At 39.8% G+C, this 24,797-nt stretch overlaps 1 long non-coding RNA gene across 1 annotated transcript in view; it reads right to left on the bottom strand.

Moving 5' to 3' along the window:
• The window catches only part of LOC126763722 (uncharacterized), a 202,478-nt gene that overhangs the window by 58,873 nt on the left and 118,808 nt on the right, over window positions 1-24,797 (bottom strand). The window contains exon 5 of the long non-coding RNA XR_007667656.1: window positions 2,809-2,841. This is a non-coding gene — a long non-coding RNA (uncharacterized LOC126763722). The remainder of the gene's footprint in view (window positions 1-2,808; window positions 2,842-24,797) is intronic.

Genomic DNA, 24,797 nt, shown 5'->3' with positions numbered 1-24,797 from the left:
GTTTACCTCAATTGCATATCGTACAAACATATCTACACTGTGCGGTCGCCTGCAGCCTTTTATGAACTCCCCCGCTTTGTTGTTGCTATTAGTAACGCTCTGTAATATACCCCACACACACACACAGATGTTCGAATCAAAAAGTGCTGCATAAATCCCGCGTTGTCTATTGTTTTGTTTGCCCAACACGAGCCGAGAGCATTTTCATGCAAATGTGTTTGCGTGTATGTGTGTGTGTGTGTTTTCCGGGGGTAGTTGTCCAAGTGCCAAACACTCTCCGTCCGCTCAGTTTGATTAATGTGCGAATTATCCGGAGTGATTGATGAAACGTCAGTTTAGCATAGTTTGGACAATGCCACTGGTCAAACAAAGCGATGTACTCGTACCTCCTGCTCTCCTATATACACAAACGCATAGTGGGTGTGTGCATGTGTGGGTGTGTGTTGAGCACAACTTTTATTTGTTTCGCTGGACAGTCGACGGAGTTTCCATGCAAAAAAGACCATTTTTCAATCATTTCTCTTCATTGCCGTAGAACCGCCAGCCATGTCCTGCAGAGCAAAGTGTGAATGCTCATGTGTATGTAGGAATGTGTGCGTGTGTGTGTTCGTATGTGACGCAGCGCTTTTATCTCATCGAATTAAAATAGCAAATTGCGAGCTTTTGTCTCTAAGTTGTGTATAAAATACAAATAACCAGCGAAAAATTCCTCGGCGGAGGGGAAAATGGAAGTAGATACCAGGAAACAGATAATAACTGTTAATTTATTACACATCGCATTAACATTGGAAAGACACATGAGAATATTCTTATTGAGCTTTGTTGTATGTTTCTACGAATTGATATTGCTGATTAATTTATTAACGAAGCATTCAGGCTAACAATTAATTGCTTGCTGCCCATCTATGGTGAACCGTTAGTTCAGCTGTGGGAGATATGACAAACTTCCAGAAGAGCCTGCAGTCGGAATATTTTCAAATAATGACATTTTACATGAACCTTATTTATTTTTTCAATACCGAACTGGTTAAATTAGTTCCGAGTTATTGCTCGAAAAACTTATTGGAAATCTAGGGAGCATAATCTAAACATGGTCTTCGGAAGAATATAACGGATACTTTTTTCAATAGCCCTTTTCTGACAGATCACGTGTGAGTCGTGTCAGGCTGTCATGTTATTTTTGTTCAGTATTATTTGGCATTTCAACGTGGAAAGACTTATGCCGGAACAACGTTCACAAATCGGCCAACTTTATTACGAAAGTTCACGTTCTGAAAAGAATGTGTTTCGCGCGCTTCGCTCAACTATGATCAACGTAATCGGCCTACTGAGCGACTATCCGCAACACCAACACCCATCTTGAGACCCAACATTCATTATTGGATAATATTCTACCAAATAGATCACGTCCAGTACGCAGAGATGAAAATAAACGAAGAGAAACTGAGAGTGTACACAGAGACCCTGGAGAGTCGATTCGACGCTATTAGCAGCAACTCGGACTGATGTATGAAAAACTTGACGCATTTTATGTCGAGATTGTAAATTAAAAACTTAAAAATACAGCTTTTGCAAGAACTAAAACGCTCGACCTTCCCAAGTAACATTGCTTCTCTCTATGGGCTCTTGAAAAGTTCCAAGAAGATCCGAGGTTTTCGAGCTAAATTTTGTTCAGCAATGAGGCCCATTTCATGCTTAATGGGTACGTAAAAAAGTAAGATTGACGGATATATGACAAAGAGCAACTTGAAGAGATTCAAGAAACAACGGTTTGGTGTGCTTTGGGGGTCTGTGGAATTATGGGTCCATATTTTTTCAAAAATGATGCCGGTGAATAGCGACGGTTATCGCGCCACGATAACCGACTATTTCGTAGCTGAAATTGAAGCTCGTGATCTCGGTGACATTCGGTTTCAACAAGACGGCGCCACTTCCCACACTTTGCATCAATCAATGTATTTTTTGAGAGAACACTTCAATGAGCAAATAACTTCCTGTTTTGGGCCGGTCGATTGGCTACCAAGATCATGTAATATCACGCCGTTCGACTTTGTTCTGTAGGGATATGTAAAGTCTAAGGTCTATGCGTACAATCCCGCGTCGATACCGTTCTTGAAGCAAAACATCACGCGTGTCATTCGTTAGTTACCAGTCGAAATGCTCGAATGAGTCACCGAAAATTGGGCACAACGCATGGACCATCTGACACATAGCCGCGGCCAACATTTGAAAGATATAATCTTGACAAAATAAATGCGAAACATTTTTTCGAATATTAGTAAATATTCCTTATTAAATTTGAAGTTTCTGTGTTTTTTCTTCAAAAAGTAGGGAACATCGAAATGGGTCACAATTAATAATACCCATCAAAAATTTAAAAGCTTCCTTACAAGCATCTAATTAGTTTGGATGGCAGCTATATGCCACATGGGTGCGATATCGACGTTTCCTAAATGTCGGAGAAAAACAAACTTCTTGGGGAGAAACAAAGATGTTCAAAATTTCATCATTCGATATATCAAAAACTGAGAGACTAAGTGATGTATATACAAAGAGCCATGGCAAAAATGGCTCAGCTTGTCACAATGATCACTTATATATATTTTATAGGGTCTCCGACGTTTCCTTCTGGATGTTACCCCGCTCAGGACATAATTAGTTAAAACAGTGGATGTCCTTGAACTGACTTAGACCTGCTACTGCAAGGTCCAAAAGCTCCAGTAATGTGAGTTCTGGTCTATTAGAAGATACAATTGAGAAATTTTATGGAGTTTGGTGCCGAAAGTTGGGCGAGACATATTCTCTTACCTCTTTTTAGTCCTCAGCTGCACAAACTGCGCTCTGCAATAGAAAAAAGAAATTTAAATATAGTAGGTACACCAAGAAATACTTGAATTTTAATGAATTAACTATATCCGGAAGCGATGACCTTTAAATAGAGCTACCAAAAACTAGGAGACTCGTCTTCCAACAGTGCCCTGCACATGCAATACAATTTTCAAATTGAAGAGCACAGCTCTTTAAGCCACACTGCCAGTGCAGGTTGCCACACTTGCAACAATTTGCATTCGAAATATTTCCAACACTTCATTTTCGCACGAAACATTGTTTTCCTCGAGCAGTTTATTGCCGCTATGGCCAAAGCAAGTTGGGAAAAAATGCAACTCGGTCTGTAACGGTACATATCAGTGGTGCATACGTCCGTGCGATGCAAATAAAAGATATCACTTTGCTTAGCTGCAAAAAGCATGCAAGTAAGCGCCGCACCAACAACAAATGTTGCAGGAATTTAGGTAATAGTCAATGTGGAATAAGAAACAACAACACCAACAACAACAATAAACAAGAGCAAGAGAAGTGTAATAAAACGAGTGGAATTGTTCTAAGTGAGAAGCAACGCGTAGCATTCCGATGCAAGCTTGCATTTGTATGCTGTTGCCATGTGCTGCAACAACAACAACACACACACACTAATACTCAAGCACATGCTAGCAGTCGCCAGCGTGCTTATGTGTATGCGGCTTGGTGTTACAAGCACTCAAGATATCAACATGCAACTGTTTAAATGTGTGGCATGCAACATCCGAAGAGAATTTAAATATATTCCAACAATGTCTTTGGGTGTTGAAGCGGAATCACAAAATTTCCATTTGGTTTCTTCGCCTCTCCTGCAAGCGCCCCCCGACTGAGCGCGACATATGCTCAATTTGCCGGAGTGTGTATGTGTCTGTGTATGCGTGCATGTGCGTGTGTGTGAGTTTTTCTTTCTATTTAAATATTTTGCCTGTTATGCAATGGCAACATTGGCCAAATTTATTGACATAATTTGTTGCAAAACTCAATTGGCTTGAATAATTATTAAATTGCATTCTCTTGAATAATTTCAAGAAAATCTCGAATTTTCGGTTTTGCGAATTTTGTGTGAACTCATGGTTTCTGTGCAATTCTGAGTAAGTCAATTATTTATGCAAACAATGCACAGCGCAAATCAGGCTTAATTGATCGGAAATGAAACTAAAACACTGCAAAATTTATTTGTTTGGATTATTTTAAAGATTTTGAGAAAAATATATTTATTTTGATGTCTTAATCGAATGAATTAATTTGAAAATCAAAATACATTTGGGAATCTAAGCTTATTGAAAGCAAATTTTACAAAATGAAAATATAAGAGCTTGAAAATAAACGAAAATTTAAAAAATCAAGAAACATCGGAGGATACACCCACATTCACTATTTTTTAAACATTGGAAAATTTTAAAGTTAGTGTAATTTCTATTTACTGATACATAGATATAACGAAGTTATGCCATAGTTAACAGTTTTACCCTGTGACCTTTTGAAGTCAAGCGAACGAAGCGGAAGGCGGTATATTCATCGCATGTGAATTTGGGAAGGTTTGCACGGTCCAAAAGCATGTCGAACGAGTGTTTTAACTCGTTGCTCGGTATGGCCGCCAGGATGCCGGTGCAAGCCTTTTGAATGGCCTCTACGTCTGCATAACGCTTTCCATTCATGGGCAAATGCATTTTTCCGAAAAGGAAAAAGTCACACGGTGCCATATCAGGTAATGGTTAAAATGAAATTTTTGGTCAAATAATCGGTCACAAGTGTCGAATCAAATGTTGGATTCTGAGCAATTTCTGGTCGTCAGTCAATTTGTGCGGAACAAACCGTGCACACACCTTTCTTAAGCCCAAATGTTCGGTCGAAATGCGATAAATTGATGTTTTGGAGATGCTCAATTCCATTTCCATGAATTTCAATTATGATTTCGGCTGATTTTTGATGAATTCACGCACAGTTTCGATGAAATTTCCGGTGATCACGGATTTTGATTGGCCCACATGTTGATCGTCATTTACATATGTATGTCCTCACGACCACTTTGAAAACGTTCAAACCACTCGTGCACTTGTTTCATCAATTGAAACGTTTCGGTAAAAGTTTTACTAATTTTAAAACAATTTTTAATGTTGGCCCTTTGTTCGAAGCTCATTTTCGCACCGATAACTCGAACATACTGACACTTAAAACGCAATAACTTCACTTCCAATTGATGAAATGTCATGAAATTCTCACTAGACAATCAAAAAAAGCAGATTCTAACGCACCAGTCGACATATAGTTGGCGCCACCAGAGGGCGCTAGATTCAAAAAGTCCTGTTTACTTTGGAAAGCTCCTTGTATATGTATTATATATAGTACCTACATATATACCTACAGTTGAACTTCCATACTTCGAAGTTCTCAATAACTCGAACTCTTGAATTGGCAATAATAGTCAAATTTCATACAAATTTCCTTCCTTAAGTTGACGTCTCTCTAATGCGAAATTTTTTTCTGAATTATGGTGATTCGAGTTAGGGAAGTGCTTGGATTCCGATCCTCTGGTTGACATTTTAAACCTTAAGCCGTTGCACTCAATCTTACTTTTTTGTATTTGAATTCCGTGCTTAAGAATACCAAATAAAAGAAATTAACGCGATAGTTTTTTTTTTAATACATTATTGGCAATCCTCTGGATCTGGATTTAGCGCCTTCTCAAATTTCAGCTAAACATATCGATTATTGAAAATATCATAAGCTCATTTTTCAAGAACAAAGTTATTTTCATAGTCAGTGATCTAAATTATTGAGAACTTTCCTCTATTTAAATCTTAGGGACCTTTACATTTAACTTAAAGGTACATAAAGGTACCATAAACGGACGTGTGGTGTACTTCTATGCACTAAACAAAACATTTACTAAAACCACAGCACATTTTAATATGAAAAGCTTGTCGTTAAATTACTTTATTGCTATTATTATTATTAAGAAATTTATTTCGCACTACTTTCTTTCGATCCTAAATGGCAAAATATGGTTAATTAATATATTTCGAATTATCCAGGACATCAACTGCCAGCACTGAGCCTATGCACACGAAGTTCTAAATAGCTGAGCCTTGCGGCATATGTCTGCAGTTGCATGTGTATGTGTTGCTTGCGAATTCGATGAAATGATAAGTTTATGCTTAATTTATACTTTTAGCACATTGCCTTAAATTAATGAATCATGGATAGATAAATAAATTGTTCATTGTTGAATACATATTTACGCCGCTGTAGTTGGGTGTGTCGGTGTGTGATTTGTGCGGCGACAACCACAGCTCTTAGAGGCTATATTTACTGCCTTTGCTTTACTCATAATGGCAGTCATCCATTTGGTTGTTTTTGTTGTTGTTGTTGCTGTTGCAATATAACGAATTTATGTGACAAATAAATTAATGATGTCGGCAAGCGCTGCAGCTGTGACAACACCCACAGCCCAAATGGAGCGCAACATTTATGCCTTCGCTCGTAAGCGTTGGCAGCACACATACACATGTGTACAGCGCACACATCCATACAAGCGTACCATATGTACATATATGCGGATTTATATGTACGGAAGTGAAGTGAAGACGCTTTCGGCTTGACTCTCCTCCGCTGCGCTGCGCTGTGCGGCATCTGACCGCCTCTTGTAAAAAGAAATTTATTGTTGCATTTTGCCGTTGATTGTTGAGCGTTATCGTATTGTTATTGCTGTTGTCGTTGTTGTTGTCGTTGTCATTCCATATGCCGGTGGTAAAAGTTTTGTCATCACTTCAGCTCGCATCCTGCAGCTACACAGGCACACAAACACATCGCATGCTCTGCTCCACTCGCGTTTTACACTCTCACTCATACAAAGACACACACACACACACACACGCAGGCACTTGCAATGTGTGTTGCTGTCATTAATGTTCTGAGGCATCGTAATCAGTTGCTATAACAACCATTCAACTTTTCTCATTTTGAACTGCACACGCTGTGTACCGTTATGACTCCGCTACTTCGTTGTGTGTGAGTGAGCTTGTATTGTCATTAATAATAAGACATTCGTATGCACATTATTGTTGCCTATCCATTTGCTTTACGGCCGTTCACACATACATGCACACACACACACACATGGTTTGCTTGTGAGCGCAGTGCTCGGTTCGCCGATGTTATCGTCGTGAATGTAAAACGATTAATCATAGCGATTCATTGCGAATTATAATAGCCTCCAGCACTTCGCAGAGAATGTCAGTTCCAACAAATCCAAACATATGCACTTGTGTGTATGTATGTATGTTTGTGTGTATATCTGCTAGCTGTCATGTAGGATAGCACCAAATGCAAATGGCTGCTGATTTTGCGACACATACAGTTGAAATAAAAAATAATTTCAACTGACTATTTAGTTATCATTTGGAAACAAACGAGCGAATTAAACAGATATCAACAATGAGGAGCGCTTCCAAACAGCATTGCACTGCAGAGCAACTTTTTAATGGCAATTGTGCATTGTGTTCTGTCACATTGAGCTACAAAAGTATTCCGTTGAGTTTACGCTTTGGAATCTACTGTTTGTTAGCCTTTTTTGAATGGTTTCCAACAAATTCTACACAAAATATGTGATTCTCTGAAGAGTGTGGCTTTCGATACTAATGAGTTCTCTCTTATAAATAAAAGAGAAGAAGATTTCCTCTCTCTCTCTCTCTCTATAAATTGCAAATAAAATAAGAAAGTCCGTATGTGTAATATAGACAAGTGCGCCTAGAAGTAGGCAACAATTTGCTGTCAATATTAAACCCCACCTCAAATGATTTTTACAAGCAGTTACCAAAAACCACCAAAGTACCCGCCTGACTATATAATTTCATGAAATATCATCAATAAATACCTTCAATGTCTCAAAGTTTTAGTGAGAGCTTGAAATATTTCGAGAGAATATATGGCAGTCGTTTAGGAGTAGGGCCTTTTGCTTTCTCAGGAAGCCATATTCATAGCTTACTTTCGAGATAGACTAATGTTCAGTAAGAGTTAAATGTTTTTCTAATTTTGTTATTTTTGCAGAAAATAGGACGCATAGGCCGACTGTATATAATGATATAGGAACTCTAGCAGTAGTACTAACTGGTCATTGTCTAATTAGCAAATATGCCAGCCGACTAAGAACACCATATAACAACGATAGAAGATCTCAGGAGGTATAAGGAGGAGACTATAAAACATCTTCTATGCGAATTTAAAGCTCTGTAAAGAAAAAATCGCAGCTATCGGTCGAGGGTTCTTGCCGACGTCCCGGTGGTTGCAGAAATAAAACTTTTCGTACTGATGAACTTCATCAGAATCACGCGGTGTTAAGGAGTGAATACAGTAGCGGTATCACCATGCGCCTCCCAAAGACCTAGCTGCGTCGTTAGACAGGCATTCTTCCTACCTACGGTACATCGCAACGAGAGGGTATGATGAGTAACTAATCTTAAACTTACCGATCCAAACGTGGCTAAAGGTCCGAAAAAATAGCCCTTGGCCGGATAAAATCCAAGTCAATTCCGGTAACGTAGAATCGGCTGTCGTGGAAGTTGTAGAAATATTTAATCCAAAGTACAGAGTCGCAAAGAAATCCTCAAGTCGCTAGTCGGCAGCACATGGGGAAAAGGCAAAAAAACGTTGTTGGCAACATGCAAGGCAATCGGCCGACCGGTTGATCAATATAGTCGCCTGGATGCAGTGAAAGGCTGACGAGGAAGCTTCAGACATGTCACTGCATTCCAGACTATAACGGGACGCCTCTTGACGTCTCCCATCGAACAGCTGCGCAGTGAGACCCGTATGCTCCCAGTTAAGAAGCATAATGAACTCCTCTCAAGCCAATTTCTGCTGGAGTATTTTCGTAGAAATCTGCCATGCTCATCTGCTTGAAATAGAACCACCTCCAAGAGGTCTTTCTTCAACTGTGTTGACAGCATAAGACAATACGCCGATCAGACTTCGAGCGCAACTAACCTCAGACATGCGCTGACCGCCCTGTAGTCATCTGCTTGAAGCGGAACCGCCTCCTAGAAGAATTCCTTCTTCAACTACATCAACGACATAAGACAATACACCGAAAATCCTTCGGACGCAACTAACGACAGGACTCCTTCTGAGTGAATGGCGTACTTGGAGTCAAAGCACCACCCATTGCAGATGACGAGCTCGAGTTGCCGCGTGAATCGAGAGTGACGATTGTATTGCTTCGTTCTGTATCAGGTTTAACTCATGCTTATGGAGAATCGACCCCAACATATCAAATATATGTCGAGTCTCCGTATTTCTCCAACCATCTCTTTGCATGCCCAGTAAACACTAAACTTCTGGACTCTTCTCCCTATGGTCCCACCCTGGCGAAACAGCACGTTTCCTGGGCCTACCGCTGCATGACCCCGACGACAATTTATAAAAACCTTACCACCATAACGGGGTCTAGATAACCATTACAACAACATCAGTATCTTATTAAATAATGATTCTACATTTGATGTGAAACTTTGTGAACACGTATCCTATTAGGTCACATCTAATTAATGGAACTCACGTTAGACTGTGCGAAGCTATTAGAGCGCGGTTATATCTAAGCTTCATTAAAGAAGGTGTTTCGGTTACAGCGGACCACGTAAATTCTGCTAAATTGCAGCCATTTGCCTCACCAAAATTATGATGCCGTTAAAATTCGACCGAAATGCGCGCAATAACGCTTTAGTATATATTTACTTATGTACCCGTATGTTGTTGTAAACCGGAAACCAGCAGTTCACATTACACATAAATCGCAGTGAATTATACTTAAATAATAAAATAATAATTAAAACACGCAGATTCTGAGCCGTGCATAATTGCAGCGATGCGTTACATGCCAATATTACAACAACGAACACGGCAAAATATTTACGTAAGCAACACCGCCACTTGTGCTGGCCGACGACAAAACAGCCGGAAACTGCGTCGCCGGAAAGCATAGCCACGCCGCGAGCGGCACTAACCGCAGATATTTGTGGCACCCACTTGTGTGGCGGCGCAGGGCGGCGGAGGAGTCGCCCATAAATGACGGTTGCGTGCATTGCGGTTCGCGTAGTTGACCACCAATGCAGGCGTGCCGGCAGCGCGAATGCGTCGTTAATTGCTGCAGCACCGCCAGCATTTCTCACACGAGCGGCTAACGCGAGCGCACGGCGAGCAATAACAACATTTGTTGTTTACATTTAATTAAATTGCGCGCTGATTGAATTTGTAAATAAAACAAAAGCAATGGACGAGCCAAAGCGAACGCTGCGTGTGTGGACTCCCAGTGGCAGTCCGAGCGGCAGTTGCTCACTGGGCGCACCAGCAGGCGGCTGGAACGGTCCGTGTAGTGGCCGATAGTCGCCGAGTATGCAAACAGCGCAGCGACACCTACAAAACAATCAGCGCCGCTATTGTTATTGATAGCGTCTGTTGTAATGGTGAAGGGGGCGGGGGAGCTCAAGCTGCAAATAAATAAGAATTTTGTTTACAATAAACGAACGTATTCAATTGTATTTGTATGGGCGTTTGCAGGCGATAGGGTAGCCTACCGTGCGCAGCACCAACCAATATCCACAAACGGCTCGCATGAGGTAGGTCGACAAAGGACTGAATGAGTTTTCGAAAAGTGCTTACGGATGTGCATCTAACAAGCTCTAATAATAGGTGGGGTCTCAATTGAAGACTTGTATATTTCGTTGCGGAAAGAGTCTCATTGAAGTCAAAGCTCATAGAATGCGAATGCATACACTCTTCTCTAATATAAGTTGTAATTCAGCCCTTTCTTTCACTTTAACTTGACTATGATCACAAACAGTCTTCACTGATACTAAAGTCTTGAACAGTTTTTCTTCATTAAGACATTCGTAGAGTAACAGAAGAACATAACTTTTTTACTTTGGATAGAGTAGGTAGTTGAGAAATAAAGTTATCTCCGAAAGAGCAAAGACCAAATTGTACAAGTCACACAGTATCCCCGTCCTACTCTATGTTGCAGAGGCATGGATGATGACAACATCTGATGAGTCGGCGTTACGATTCATGATACTTTGCGCATTGGCACTGGCGATTATCGTAGTCGATGGAACGATGAGCTCTGCGAGACATACGAAGACTTTGACAAAGTTCATTGAATCAAGAGACAGCGGCTACGCTGGCTACGTCATGTCGTCGGAATGGATGAAAACACTACAACGCTGAGAGTAATCGACGCAGTACCCACCGGTGGAAGCAGAGGAAGACCTCCCCTCCTTTGGGATGACCAGGTGGAGAAGAACCTGGCTTCGGTTGGAATCTTCAATTGACTTCAAACACCGAAAAGAAAGAACGACTGGCGTGATGTTGTAAGCTCGGCTATAGGCTACTAGGCGATGTCTATATCAATCAAAAAGAAGAACAAAACTTTGGCTCACCGAACTTGCAACATTAATCTTATGACGACTAACTGAAATAATTTATTTAGTGTCTATCGAGCAGCTTACCTTCCAAAGGGGGTATAATAATTATAGGAGTTGTCTCATGTGTAAGAGAGCAGGCTATAGAGCATATTTATGATCTTATTCGCAACTTGTTTCAGTCATACAAATCAAAATAAATAATTGTGTACTAAGCATCTCTCTCAAAGAGTGTTGAATGATATTCAGCTGAACCTCGGAGAAGCTCCGAAAATCTACAAAATTATTCGGGAGTTTCCTCTACTTTCGCACACTTTCCACATTCGCTATTATATTTGGCCGTCATTTTCTTAAACCAAACACTCACATGTTGGGCAACCCTAATGTGCTCCCCTAATCACTGCTGTGCAACCTCTGACCGCTTCTAGCGCTGGATTATTCACGTAGTTAGAACAGGCAATTTCACTAATTACAAAAACAAACATAACAAATAATAGGTTATAGACATAACGCATTACGCATAGAAAACATGTATCTTCCATGGCGCCACACATACACCCATACATATTTATTGCAACTGTGATTTGCTGCTTTGTATTTGTGCAGCCGTGCATTGAAAGTTTGGTATTTTTCCCGTTGCAAAATGTGTCCGTTACACACGAATTGGCAGCAAGTGCCCACATATATGCACACACATACGTGCTCTTACCCACACACACGTGTGCATGTTTATCTGTCGGCCAACTAACGGTACACGGCAACAAACGCATAAACAATGACAAAGTCCAACCAAAGTGATGCATGTGTGTGTGTGTGTAGGCGGCACATCCATATGCATAACTGCGCTTTGTTGCAAGCAATGCCTAATCAATATTACGTATACGCACTGGCGCTTCGTATTTGCCTTTTAGAAATCACCTCACATTTCGGGCTCGGTGCATGTTTTGGCAAAAATTACGGCAATGTTAGTTGCTGTCGCTCCTGCTGCCTCTGCTCGCACTGCCGCCGTTGCCATTGATATTTCCCATGCATTTGTGTGCTGCCGCCACTGTTGTCGGTGGCCCTGATTGCAAATGCTCTTAAGTTATTAATGCATGACACACTCGAATCCAGCCTGGCTTAGCTTTGCAGTTGCATGTAGCAGGTAGCATGTAGCAAATGGCATATGCTCTCTCTCCCTGCTGCCTGCTGCCTTCGTTTGTGGCATTTTAATTACTTTTTAAAGCAATAAATTGAGTTTTTATAGCTTGTGTGCCTCGCTCAAACAGCAGCAACATTTCGAGAAATACATTCTCGCAATATTAACGAGATATGATTGCAAGAAGTGTATATTTTTCTAAGGCAAAGACATGCGGCGCCCTGAGATGGAAGCTTTATTAGCAAAAATATACACGGTGCTCTGTGATGAAAGCAAAGCACACACATGCGAGTGTATGACTGTGTGCATGTGAGTGCTTTATAAATTGTGCCTTGCTCCATAAGATACCTTGGAGTAATGAGTTTCTGGGATATTAATATTTTTTAATTAAGTAGCTGGAAGTGTAGCTGCTCAAACGAATTCCGATTGCTTCGATATTTCTTGTGGAAAGAGCGTAAATCCCAACTAAATAACCGTTACTGAAATGTTGCACAGATCAATCGCTCTACTCACACATGGGTATAAGCAGCCGAAATCGGAACCTGATTTTACACTACATTTTTTTTTTTAAAGTAACGCAAGCATTTTATTCACAATCTTTTTTTATATACACTTGAGAGAAAAAAATCGAAAAAATACGTATTATAATTAGTGTACTATATTTGAGAAGGTTCAAGAATTATGATTCTTTTTTTGCATTTTCGTTTTCACTTTCCTTTTACCAAGAAATCTATGAAGTTTAATGCTCTTCCTTAAAACAACAAATCGCTAGCGAATACTTTGAAATCTGCAGGCAAAAAGCAAAGTGCGAAATATTAATATGCCTAAAGTTTTTATTATTTTGATCTAGAAAAATATAATAAATACCATTTCACAAAATTTTACCTGAACAGACCAAAAACAGCAATAGTTTCACATATTTTAATGCAAAGCATTAAACATCGCCTTCAATATAACCTTTACTGAGTGAACACAAGCATGGTAACGATTAATTCCATTTGTAATTTTCCTTTGCTATAAGGCTGAGATTTTCTTCAGCACATTCCGCGATTGTGTTTTTTCTGTTTTCAAACCCGATTTTTTCAACTTTTTCGATGTTATCGTCATTAACAGAGGTTAAAGGCAGATTTTCGATGACTTCAGAACCTTTACTAAATGTTTTGAGCCACTAAATTACTACTTTTGGTCATAAAGGGAGTATTTGTATTTACGGGTTTAAAAAAATCGATTTTTTATGATCTTATTATATGCTACAACACCTCTACAATATTTTCCTAAATTTTAAAGATGATCCGAGTAATAGTTTAGAAGATACAACCTTGAGAACTTGTGCCCTCGAGGCTAGCTGGGCTAAGTGCGCCGTCTTGATACGCGCTTTTCTCGAAACTGTGTTTTTGAAGTCAGTTGGCAAAATTTCTCGAGAACTGCTCAACCGATCTTCATGAAATCTTTGAGATACTATTCTTAAAAACTTGGCTGAAGGACTTTATTTTCGATTTCAATTACTTAAATAAAAAATTTACACTGAAATCTTTTTTTTGTAAAATGTTTGCCAAAATTCTAATTTTCAGTTCGTTTTTTCGTTGTACAAGTACTACGTTAAGAGATTTTAACTAAAACACGTACTTTATCACTTTAGGTGATCCTGTAAAGAGTCATCCTGCCAACGCGGGCGTATTTTTTTCCGAGGGATCCCCGGAAATGGCGTCGCAAAGGCTGAGTTATAATTCTGTTTTCCAAAAATTTCAGAGTTTCTTTGTTAACATAATAATTAAAAATTCCATTAAAACATTTCATTGTTTATATGAGAAAAAATTTGTTCAAAAGAGTCTGTTTTTTACCAGACAAAACCCATGTAAACCCCAAAAGTGGACTGCACTTCAACAACATTTTCAGAGATCCATTGAAAATGCAAGTTTCAGGCAAATACGTTGTTCCGTTTGTCTTCTACGGTAAAAATCGCTATACAAACTTTTGCGTCATAAAAAAGCATTGACAGCTAGCAACAATCAAAAATTGACATATGGAGTGCAAAATTCATACGAGTATAAAAAGGGCTGAACCAATCTAGGGCAAATATTTTTTTATAGATTCGGCATACACACGCAGTTTAAATGGACCAGTCAAATTTGTTCAAGTGGTATAATAACCAATATATTGTATGCTTTCTCCATGAAGAAAGTGGAGACGAGAAACATGTTTGAACCAATATCAGACTCTACTATACTTCATTTGAAATCAAGAAAGACCATAATTTGGAGTTATGAAACTTAACGGTTGTTGGTTTCATACAAAATTAATTTGCTTGCCTTATTTGTCGGATTATAGCCGACTGAAAAAAGGACTCAACTGATAGCAAGGCATTCATAAAGTACAATAAAACTATATGTATATAAATATAAAACCCCAAAGTTATAACTTAGAGCAAGACAATTGACACAAAAAGGATAAGTGATAAAGAGCTTTCTTGACCATTGCATAATAACAAAACATTCCTCCGTTCCCGCGACAGTCGGGTCTACGTAACCGGAACCGACCCGGATTTTTATCAGCCCAGGGATTGTCAAATCGGCAGAATTGTGCCGCTACAACAACAACAATAAAATATTTCTATAAGCTGAACAAATTCCTCTTTAATACTATTTTATAGTTGCATTCGCTTGAAATCGAGTTACTCAGTACAATATCTCATTCAAAACTTCCTTTTGTTGTTGTAATTATAGTCACAAACGCAACAACGTTTCACATTTGGTCACTGTTTCGTTCACTTAGTGCAAATATTTTCTACCGATGTATGGAAAAGTGCGTGTACTCACATCATAAGTACCAGCAAACGAAAGGCGAGTGCCTGGTGAAGATGTATGAGTGTGTGTTTGTCCGAAATAATACAACATGAGTTGGCGAATTCATTTTACAATAGTTTTAATTTTGTGCACAATTGAAATTGTCCTTTCTTAATCCTTCTGTGTGCTTAACAGCTATTTTTATTACGTAACGCAACGCAACAAATGTTAGAACGCACTGGTTAACCACAACTAGAGCATTTGTATAAATTTAGAAGACACCGTTATGACATACATTTACTTTGCAAGTTTCGGCTGACAACTACTAACGGTAAATACACACATATATATAGACTCACACTAATTCATTATGACCCATAAAAGGGGATTACACATTGTCTAGTGAGAGATTAGTGCTTGACAGGCTTTGTAAGGGAAGGAGCAATATTTCAAGTAACTCACTCAAAGCCATGAGGTAGACGACGACTTGCCATACACTACTCTGTAATGCATATGAAGAGACTACGACGATAATTGGGTTTCATGCATAATATTTAATTAAGAGATGATAAATTGCTGTTTGAAAATCAACTGCGTTGGAAGTAGGTAGTTTTCTTTTTTGTACCACGAACCCAAATACCCATTAAGTTTGCCATGATGTTTGCAACAGTCAAAAGGAAACTTTAGAGGACCTACAATATATAATATAATAAATAATATATATAAATGGTATATAATTTATCAGCGCGATGAGCTGAGTCGATTTAGCCATGTTCGTATATCGGTATGCGGTCGAATTAGTCTCTTAGTTGTTGAGATATCGATCTGAAATTTTGCACCCGTCCTTTCCTCATCAAAGAGTTGCTCTTTTTTCGGAACTGTCGATATCGGACCAATATAGCATATAGTTGCCATACAAACTGAACTATCGGAGTCAAATTCGAGTATGGAGAACTTTTTCATTTGACGAGATATCTTCAAGAAATTTTTGGAATGTATACTTGTCTAAGGCAGAGATGCAATCTTCGAAGAAACTCTTCTGATTGGACCGCTATAATATATAGCTGCCATATAAACCGAACGATAAAGTTCAAGTCTTGTAAGGAATCTTTTGTGTACGTGAAGAGTAAACACATAGATTGAGAGAAAGGAAGCGAGAGGGAAGAACGACTGACGCACTCTTGCAAACTCGCCTATAACCGCATAAGCGGTGTCTGCTCCAATAAAGAAGAAGAAGAAAAAAGGTAAGGAAAAGAGAACTTCTTTCTGTAGTGTTCGTATTTTGCTGTTCTATCCACCTCTTGGCAGAAGCGGTTTTCATCTCATGAATTAGCTATATATCATTGTGCAAATAAAAGAAAAACTTTAAGGGTTTCACGCTGCTAGAGTACATTCAATTCCACCGACAATAAATTGGTGATTTAGAATTCTGCCAAAGCTCGTCTGATAAAAGGTTTCAAATCTACATTACGCATTTCAAAAAAATCATTAAAAGCAATTCGAAACAAAAACACTCAACAAATAGCAGACATTTCAAAGAGAGGTCATTGGAGCCCGTGCTTCAAATCATCCAAGCTCTCATCTCCCACTTGAAACTAATTTAGTCCTCAACTATTTGCTCAATAGCAAAAGGAATTCGCACAGCCAAAAATGTTTGCAATTCGAGCGAAAACGTGCTCACCCATGCCAGAAGGAAATCCAATTCCCCACAGAAATTTCCCCAAACGAAAACTTTCCCAACAACTTGTTATTTCTAATTAAAAATTCATTAAATTAAAATCATTAGTGTTGTGTTGGTGCGACGCGGGGGCGGCGTGCATGCTGGCGTTTTTCAAGTAAACACTTTGATATCTTATGCGAGCCGAAACTTTTAATGTCCCTAATATAAATTTGTAGCTTTGCAAAGAAGCGGCCTGAAATGGGCAACGAAGTAGTACTTGCGAGTCTACGCACGCCGCCAGAGCCGAACTTAAATCAAGCGGGCACACAAATAGACTCAGAAAAGCAAAAGTCACACACACACTCAGAGATAGCGCTGAGCAGAGCAACAGCGCTACTTCGGTGGTTGGAGGGTGCTGGCACAGACGCCTTAACCCTTTGGGGACCACACTGGCAAAACTCAAAAGACAACGTAAGCCCACCAGATAACCATGCGTATGCCCTGTCACGTATGCTTGCAGCCACACACACACACACGCACACTTGCCACGTTGGCTGCGTCTTTGCTGTGAGCTGCTCGCTCGTAGTCGCATAATTGGCGAAGCGCCGAGGCGGCATTAGAAGCAAATCGAGTTAGGTTGTTTGTCTGTTGTTGTTAATGCGCCGAAGTTTCCAGTTATCAACTTCTCACCGCCTCCAACAAACCCATACACACACACACACTTGCCCATACATATTTATGGCAAATTAAACGTTCGTCATGCATTATTCAGACGATTTTGAGAAACGATCCTGAATAATGCATGTCACCGAAATATACAAAAACAAACAAGCGAGCAAAAAAGCAAACAACAACAACACAGCAGAGACACAAAAGAACTACAAAGGCGCCGGCAACGAAATGTGTCAAATATTTGACGAATTGCTGCCAAGGTATTTGCCCCCGAAATGTCACGAAAATGTATCAAATTGCCACGTCCCGCCCACCTCCGGCTCCGTGCCCGCCTCCCATCTTGTGCCCCCATCCAAGTGGCGTTAAGTGTCAAGAAAAGCTCGTTTCCTTTTGATATTTGAGAGGCGTCGAGGCTTAATTTTAATATGCGCTTTGCCGGGCTTTTGTGTTTGCCTATTATTTCAGCCTTTTTGTGCGCTCACTTACCGAGAAGCAAATAGACAGTGTGAATGTGCGCGCGTGTATGTGTGCCTTGTGGGCGGCTTTGCATATTTTCGGCATTGAAATCGGCAATTTGGCGAGCGTGGCGTTCGAAGACTTTGTATTCATGTCAAGTATTAAATGACGTGCCTATTCAGTCACTGGTCCACACAGAGACCTCAACATAATTATGCATACATACATACATATATACACACATACCACAGATGAGGTGGAACGGGGTGTTGGCGTACACGCTTGAAATGTCGCCAGCGTTGACACAAAGGAATTGAGCCATGACGAAGGAAATGTAAATAATACCTGCTGCTGCGACACATAACGGCAGATGTTGCGAAGAAAAAATTCGAATTTCGAAACTCAACCTCATTAAAAGACTTTAGACAAAGTAGTTATTAAAATACATACGAAATATATGTAGATGTAATAAATGTACATTGTGATAAAAAGGTCCCGGAAAATGTAATTTAAATTCCTCGGGTAAATAATATTTCAAAAAAAGAAATTACTTGATTAAGTTGGTAGGACTGCCCTTAATTACTGTGCCTGTGCTGTGTATGAACGCGATCTGGCAATCAGTTTGTTTACGGCAGCTGCTTAAGTCGGTACACCTCGGTCGTGCGTTGCGACTTTTGCAATGGAAACAAGTAAGGAAGGGCTAAGTTCGGGTGTCACCGAACATTTTATACTCTCGCATGATAAAGTGATAATCGAGATTTCATTATACGTCATTTACATATTTTTCAAATACCGTATTTGTGTAAAGTTTTATTCCGCTATCATCATTGGTTCCTAATGTATATATTATCCAGAGAAGGCATCAGGTGGAATTCAAAATAGCGTTGTATTGGAAGAAGGCGTGGTTGTAAACCGATTTCACCCATATTTCGTACATGTCATCAGGGTGTTAAGAAAATATTATGTACCGAATTTCATTGAAATCGGTGGAGTAGTTCCTGAGATATGGTTTTTGGTCCATACGTGGGCGACGCCACGCCCATTTTCAATTTTTAAAAAGCCTGGGTGCAGCTTCCTTCTGCCATTTCTTCCGTAAAATTTAGTGGTTCTGACGTTTTTTGTTAGCCGGTTAACGCACTTTTAGTGATTTTGAACATAACCTTTGTATGGGAGGTGGGCGTGGTTATTATCCGATTTATTCCATTTTTGAACTGTATATGGAAATGCCTAAAGGAAACGACCATATAGAGTTTGGTTGACACAGCTATAGTAGTTTCCGAGATATGTACAAAAAACTTAGTGGGGGCGGAGCCACGCCCACTTTTCCAAAAAAACTACGTACAAATATGCCACTCCCTAATGCAATCCTTTGTGCCAAATTTCACTTTAATATCTTTATTTATGGCTTAGTTATGACACTTTAGAGGTTTTCGGTTTTCGCCATTTTGTGGGCGTGGCAGTAAGCCGATTTTGCCCATCTTCGAACTTAACCTTCTTATGGAGCCAAGAAAGACGTGTACCAAGTTTCATCATGGTATATGGTTACAGCTTTACGGACAGCTTGACGGACGGACAGACAGACATCCGGATTTCAACTCTACTCGTCACCCTGATCACTTTGGTATATATAACCCTATATCTGAGTCTTTTAGTTTTAGGACTTACGAACAATCGTTATGTGAAAAAAACTATAATACTCTCCTTAGCAACTTTGTTGCGAGACTATAAAAATGCCGCGTTCTGGACGACCTTCGACCTCTTCAAATGATGAAAATATTTAAAAAGAAGTTAGGGATATGGTGCTTGAAAATCGAGGGACAAGTGTTAGTGAGATGACAAGAGAGCACGACATCTCTCGCGAGTCCGTTCGAATGATTTTGGTGGCTATTTTGGGTATGAAACGCGTTCTTGCTCTACTTGTCCCGATAAAGCTGAATTTTTACAAAACGAGTACCGTAAACAGGTCTCTTTGGACATGCTTGATTGAGAGACTTCCGATTCTACACTCATGGAAAGCATTTTAACTACCGATGAGACATGGGTTTATGAGTTTGAAATGCAAACAAGTCAACAATCAGCGGAATGGAGGGAAAAGAACGATCCGAAACCAAAAAGAGTACGCCAAAGCGGCTCAAAAATCAGGGTTATGCTCATGGTTCTTTTCGATTTTCGTGATTTGGTGCACGATGAATTTATTGCGGTGGGACAAATGCTCAATAAGGAGTTCTATTTGACCGTTTTGAGGCGTTTGCGTGAGAATATCCGTCAATTCATGGGCTTTACTTGTTGATAATACTCCATCGCACCGATCCAAGATTGTTACCGAATTTAAAGCCAAAAACGCAGTGGATTCCTTCAATCAATCACCTTATACACCAGATTTGGTTCCGTGCGATTTTACTTTTTTGTCAGTTGGAACGTTCAATTTGTATGGCGGCTATATGTTATGGTGGTCCCATATCAGCAGCTCCACGAAATTAGCAGCTTCTTGAAGAGAAAAGAATACTTATGTATCCGACGTTTGTTTGTGGATGTTAGAAACTCCGTTGCATACTAAATATTCCCTGTTGAGGGTATAATAATCCGTCTTATTATTATCTCGTAAGCATAAGGCATTGAATCCACGTTCAATTTGGAAACGTTGAAGCGATTACTTTTTGCTTAATAATATTATATTATCAGAAATATAAAAATTTATTGAGTGATGAAAATATATAAAATAGCAAGAGACACGATTTCAAAAAAAAAAAAAAAATGTGTTGATGTCGATGTCATTGAGGTCGATTCCTAATTTTACTGATAACTTTATGAGTTATAAAAAGAAGAATCGCCGCTGATCCTATTTGAGATCGTATCTAATGCTTGCGTTCCTTGCAATGCAAGCTGCATCACTAATTATTTGACTTTCGGTTATATGAAATCAGAGGCTCCAGAGTTCCAGAGGTCTTTAATTTCAACTTAAAGATGCCAATTCCAATGATCGATGTTAAAAACTACTTTCTTAAATATCATCCCTCCATAATAAATTAATGAACAAGTTTCAGCCGAGTGAATCAACCAAACGTATCAGAAATCGGTTTAGTCTTAAAAAATGTCTGGAGTTCGCACCTTAATTTCAAAATGTGTGCACATATTTTTGAATTTGTATATACTCGTATGCTTGTTCAACCGGTTTCTCCCGGCCTCGAAATCGGTGTCAATGTCATTTGCATTCCAATTTCATCCGAAAATTCTCAGAGAATTCGCGCTGCTGGAATATCCTTTTTTGCTTCTTGGTCTGTGGCAAACGGAAAATCTGCCAACTGCTGAGTCGAGGCTTAAGTTGAGTCAAGAAGCGGTAGAGTGTATGTATGTTTCTTCAAAATGTTTGACAAACCTAAATTCAGTGACTTGCTTCCAACATAACGGAGTAATGTAGCATTGGAAGTTCGCGTTCGCTGACTACAAAACCGACTGCCAAACGCATGTTCGCTGCTCGCTGCTTGCGCCTTCCTTCTGCTATACAATAAGCCGCGGTCGTGCTTGCACTCGTACTCACCTTCGTCTTGTCTTCGTCTTCAGTTCGGTGTTTCGTCGCTTCGTCGTATTTTGCATAATTAATGCGCGTGGAATTTTCATCATTAGCGTTTGGCGCGTCGCTTGGCTGCCTTTCTCGCTGCCACTAACTTTGTTATTTCTATTTCTATTTCCAGTGTTATTGTTTTTGCTTTTCCGCTTGTTTTCGTTCAACTCAATTGTTATTTTTCCATCATTATTTCGTGCGCTGTGACACTTGTTCTTTTCGCTGCCCATGCTGCGCGTCGTTGTGGCCCTGGTGCAGTCTCTCGCCGCCCGCTTGCGCCCACCCTGACTTCATTTGTGCTTCGCTGACCTTTGGCTCACGGTGTGTGCGTGTGTGCAGTCATACTTTACGGACCTTTTTCTTTTCTCGACATTTCGTTGTTTGTCATAAACTGTTTTTGTTGTTGCTCGAAAGAATTTCTGGCCTATAAAGCGAATGTGGCGCCCCTTCCACTCGGCTTGCTCTCCTCTACCGTCTTGCTTATGTTGTGGCATTGTTTTGTGGCTTCATAAAATGTTGTCGCTGTCACTTTATTGTTGTTTTTATTAAACGTTACTAAAGTTCTCTTATGATGCTGCCATGTTTATGATAATTAAAACATTTAGTGGTCCCGGGTTTAGGCGCATGGAATTGAATTTAATTAAATTACCCTAATACTGTTTATTTTTGGCGCGCGGCTTTTCTCCGCAAGGGTCCGAATTAAAAATTTAAAGTGTTGTTGTTCATTTTAGCATTGTTTACATTTTGCATTATGTTGAAAAGGGCTTACACTCGGTTTTTACTTGAAACTTTTGCTTTGGCGACTGGACAATGGGTCTGTGGACGTAATTTTTTAGTTAAATAATTTTATCTATCTCAAAATAAGTCTTTGTTTTCGTAGACCTTGGAGTTGAAGTACGCGCCGTGGGAAGCTGAGGAAGTCCTAAACTCTGTTGGAAAGACCAGGTGAAGAGGGACCTGACTTCGCTAGGAATCTTCAATTGGCGCCAAACAGCGTAAAGGAAGAACGACTGGCGCGCTGTTGTGTTTAACAAATTTGTCCGAAGAATTTCTACCGAAATTTCTCTTTTCTTGATTATGAGTTCGTGTGCCGGCTGCTTCATTCAGTGCGGAATTTTCCAGCACACAAATGTGCAGCAATATGCTACCGTTAACTCCACCACAGCTGTTGCACCCAGCAACCTCAGCCGCCGTCAATGTCACCAGCAGTGTGTGCGTTTGAGGTCAATTTCGCCTCTGCAAAATGCTGAGCTCGCACAAAAAACTCTGCAGAAATTGCCGAATTGCCGCCACCGAACCCACGACCATTGTTGAAGCTTTGCTGCCAGGGACACGCAGCATTTGAGCCATCACTTTATTTCGCATTTGACTTCGGCAATAATGCGAGGCGCGGTGCGACATGGCATGGAGCGCATGGCGGGCAGTAATTGCAATTCCATCGTATGCTGTTCGGCGCAGCGCCACTTCATTTTGCGCGAGCTTATTGTATAACCGACACAATATCCAACCCACCTGCATCAGTAGTAGGCAATAAGGAAAATGAAGTGAAAAATTCAAACATATGCCTTTTCGCTCTCGAAATTGCTGTCCGCAATTGGCAAGAAAGGCGCTATCTGCTGCACTTCAGCTGAACTCGGAAAGTACGCTGAGCGCGCCATGCTTGATTGGCTGGCCGGTCGGCCGATTGTCTACTATAACTGTACTACATATTCCGCTGTTGAGCGGAGTGTTGCACTTGCCAGTTTAAGCTGTTGAAAGTTGGCTCTACAAGTATTCGACTGCTTTAAGAGCTCTTATTTCTATGCTTGAATACTTTTTTATTTATTTTTTTCGGCATTTTTTTCTCAATATGTAGTATTCGTGTGTACTTGTATATATGTATTACTTATTAATTTTCTGACAGATATGTTTTAATTATTGCTTCAATAATATTGTAAAACAACGAAGAAAAGTGCCAAAGAAATGAATCTATTTTGAAAGAAATTAAAATTTATCGCCATTTACACCATTTTTGTAGATCTACAGTAAAATCCTGTTACTGGACCCGCTTTCACTTTTCAATAGACTTTTTTTGACAGATCACGCAAAAATCGTGTCATGTTATTTTTCTTCAGGATTTTTTTGCATTTCATCATGGAAAGACTTTACAAATCGTTCAATTTTATTTCGAAATTTTATGCTCTGTAAAAAATTTTGTTCACGTGCTTCTCTTAACTATGGTTAACATAATCAGCATACTGAGCGTACTATTCGCAACACCATCACCCAACTTGAGACCCAGCATTCATTATTGGATAATATTCGACCGATTAAACCATATACGGCACTTCAAAACTATAGCAGCCGTAGCTGAGAATGTATGTACACGAAGTCCGTGGAGAGTCGGTTCAGCGCCGTTCACAGCAACTCAGATTGTCTTATGGAACACTTATAATATTTTACGTAAGATCTTAAATTGAAAGCATACAAAATACAGCTTGTACAAGAAATGAAGCCGCTGAACTTTCCCAAGCGACATAACCTTACTTAATGGGCTCTTGTAAAGTTCCAAGAAAATCCGACGTTTTCGAGTCAAATTTTCTTCAGCGAAGAGGTCCATTTTTGGCTCAATGGGTATGTAAACAAGCAAAATTGCTGCATTTGGGACGAAGAAAAAGCTGAAGGAATACAAAGACCGCCGTTTCATCCTAAAAACAACAACGGTTTGGGGTTGTTTTTGGGCCGGTGGAATCATCGGTCCATATTTCTTCTAAAATTATGCAGGTGAGAACGTAACCGTCAATGGCGACCGTTATCGCTAACGATAGTCGATTGTTTGGTGCTGAAATTGAAGCTCGTGATCTCGACGACATTTGGTTTCAATAAGACGGCGCCACTTCCCACATATCGCAACAACCAATGGATTTATTGAGAGAACCTTTCGGGGAGCAGATAATTTCATGTTTTGAGCCGATCGATTTACCATCAATATCATGTGATATCAAACCGTTAGTCTTTTTTCTATAGAAATATGTAAAGTCTAAGGTCAATGCGGACAATACCGCTTTATTTCAGGCCTTGGAACAAAATGTCATGCGTGTCATTCCCCAGTTACCAGTCGAAATAACGAACGAGTCATTGAAAATTGGACTTAAGGAATGGACCATCTGAAACCTAGCCCCGTCCAACATTTGAAAAAGATAATCCCTAAAAAGTAAATTCCAGAGTATATTCTTTCGAATGATAATAAACATTCCCTATTAAATTTGAACTT

Source organism: Bactrocera neohumeralis, chromosome 6 (assembly GCF_024586455.1).
Source record: "Bactrocera neohumeralis isolate Rockhampton chromosome 6, APGP_CSIRO_Bneo_wtdbg2-racon-allhic-juicebox.fasta_v2, whole genome shotgun sequence".
In the NCBI taxonomy this organism is placed as follows: domain Eukaryota; kingdom Metazoa; phylum Arthropoda; class Insecta; order Diptera; family Tephritidae; genus Bactrocera; species Bactrocera neohumeralis.
The sequence above is the reverse complement of the archived record's forward strand: the minus strand, read 5'-3'. Positions and strand labels throughout refer to the sequence as shown.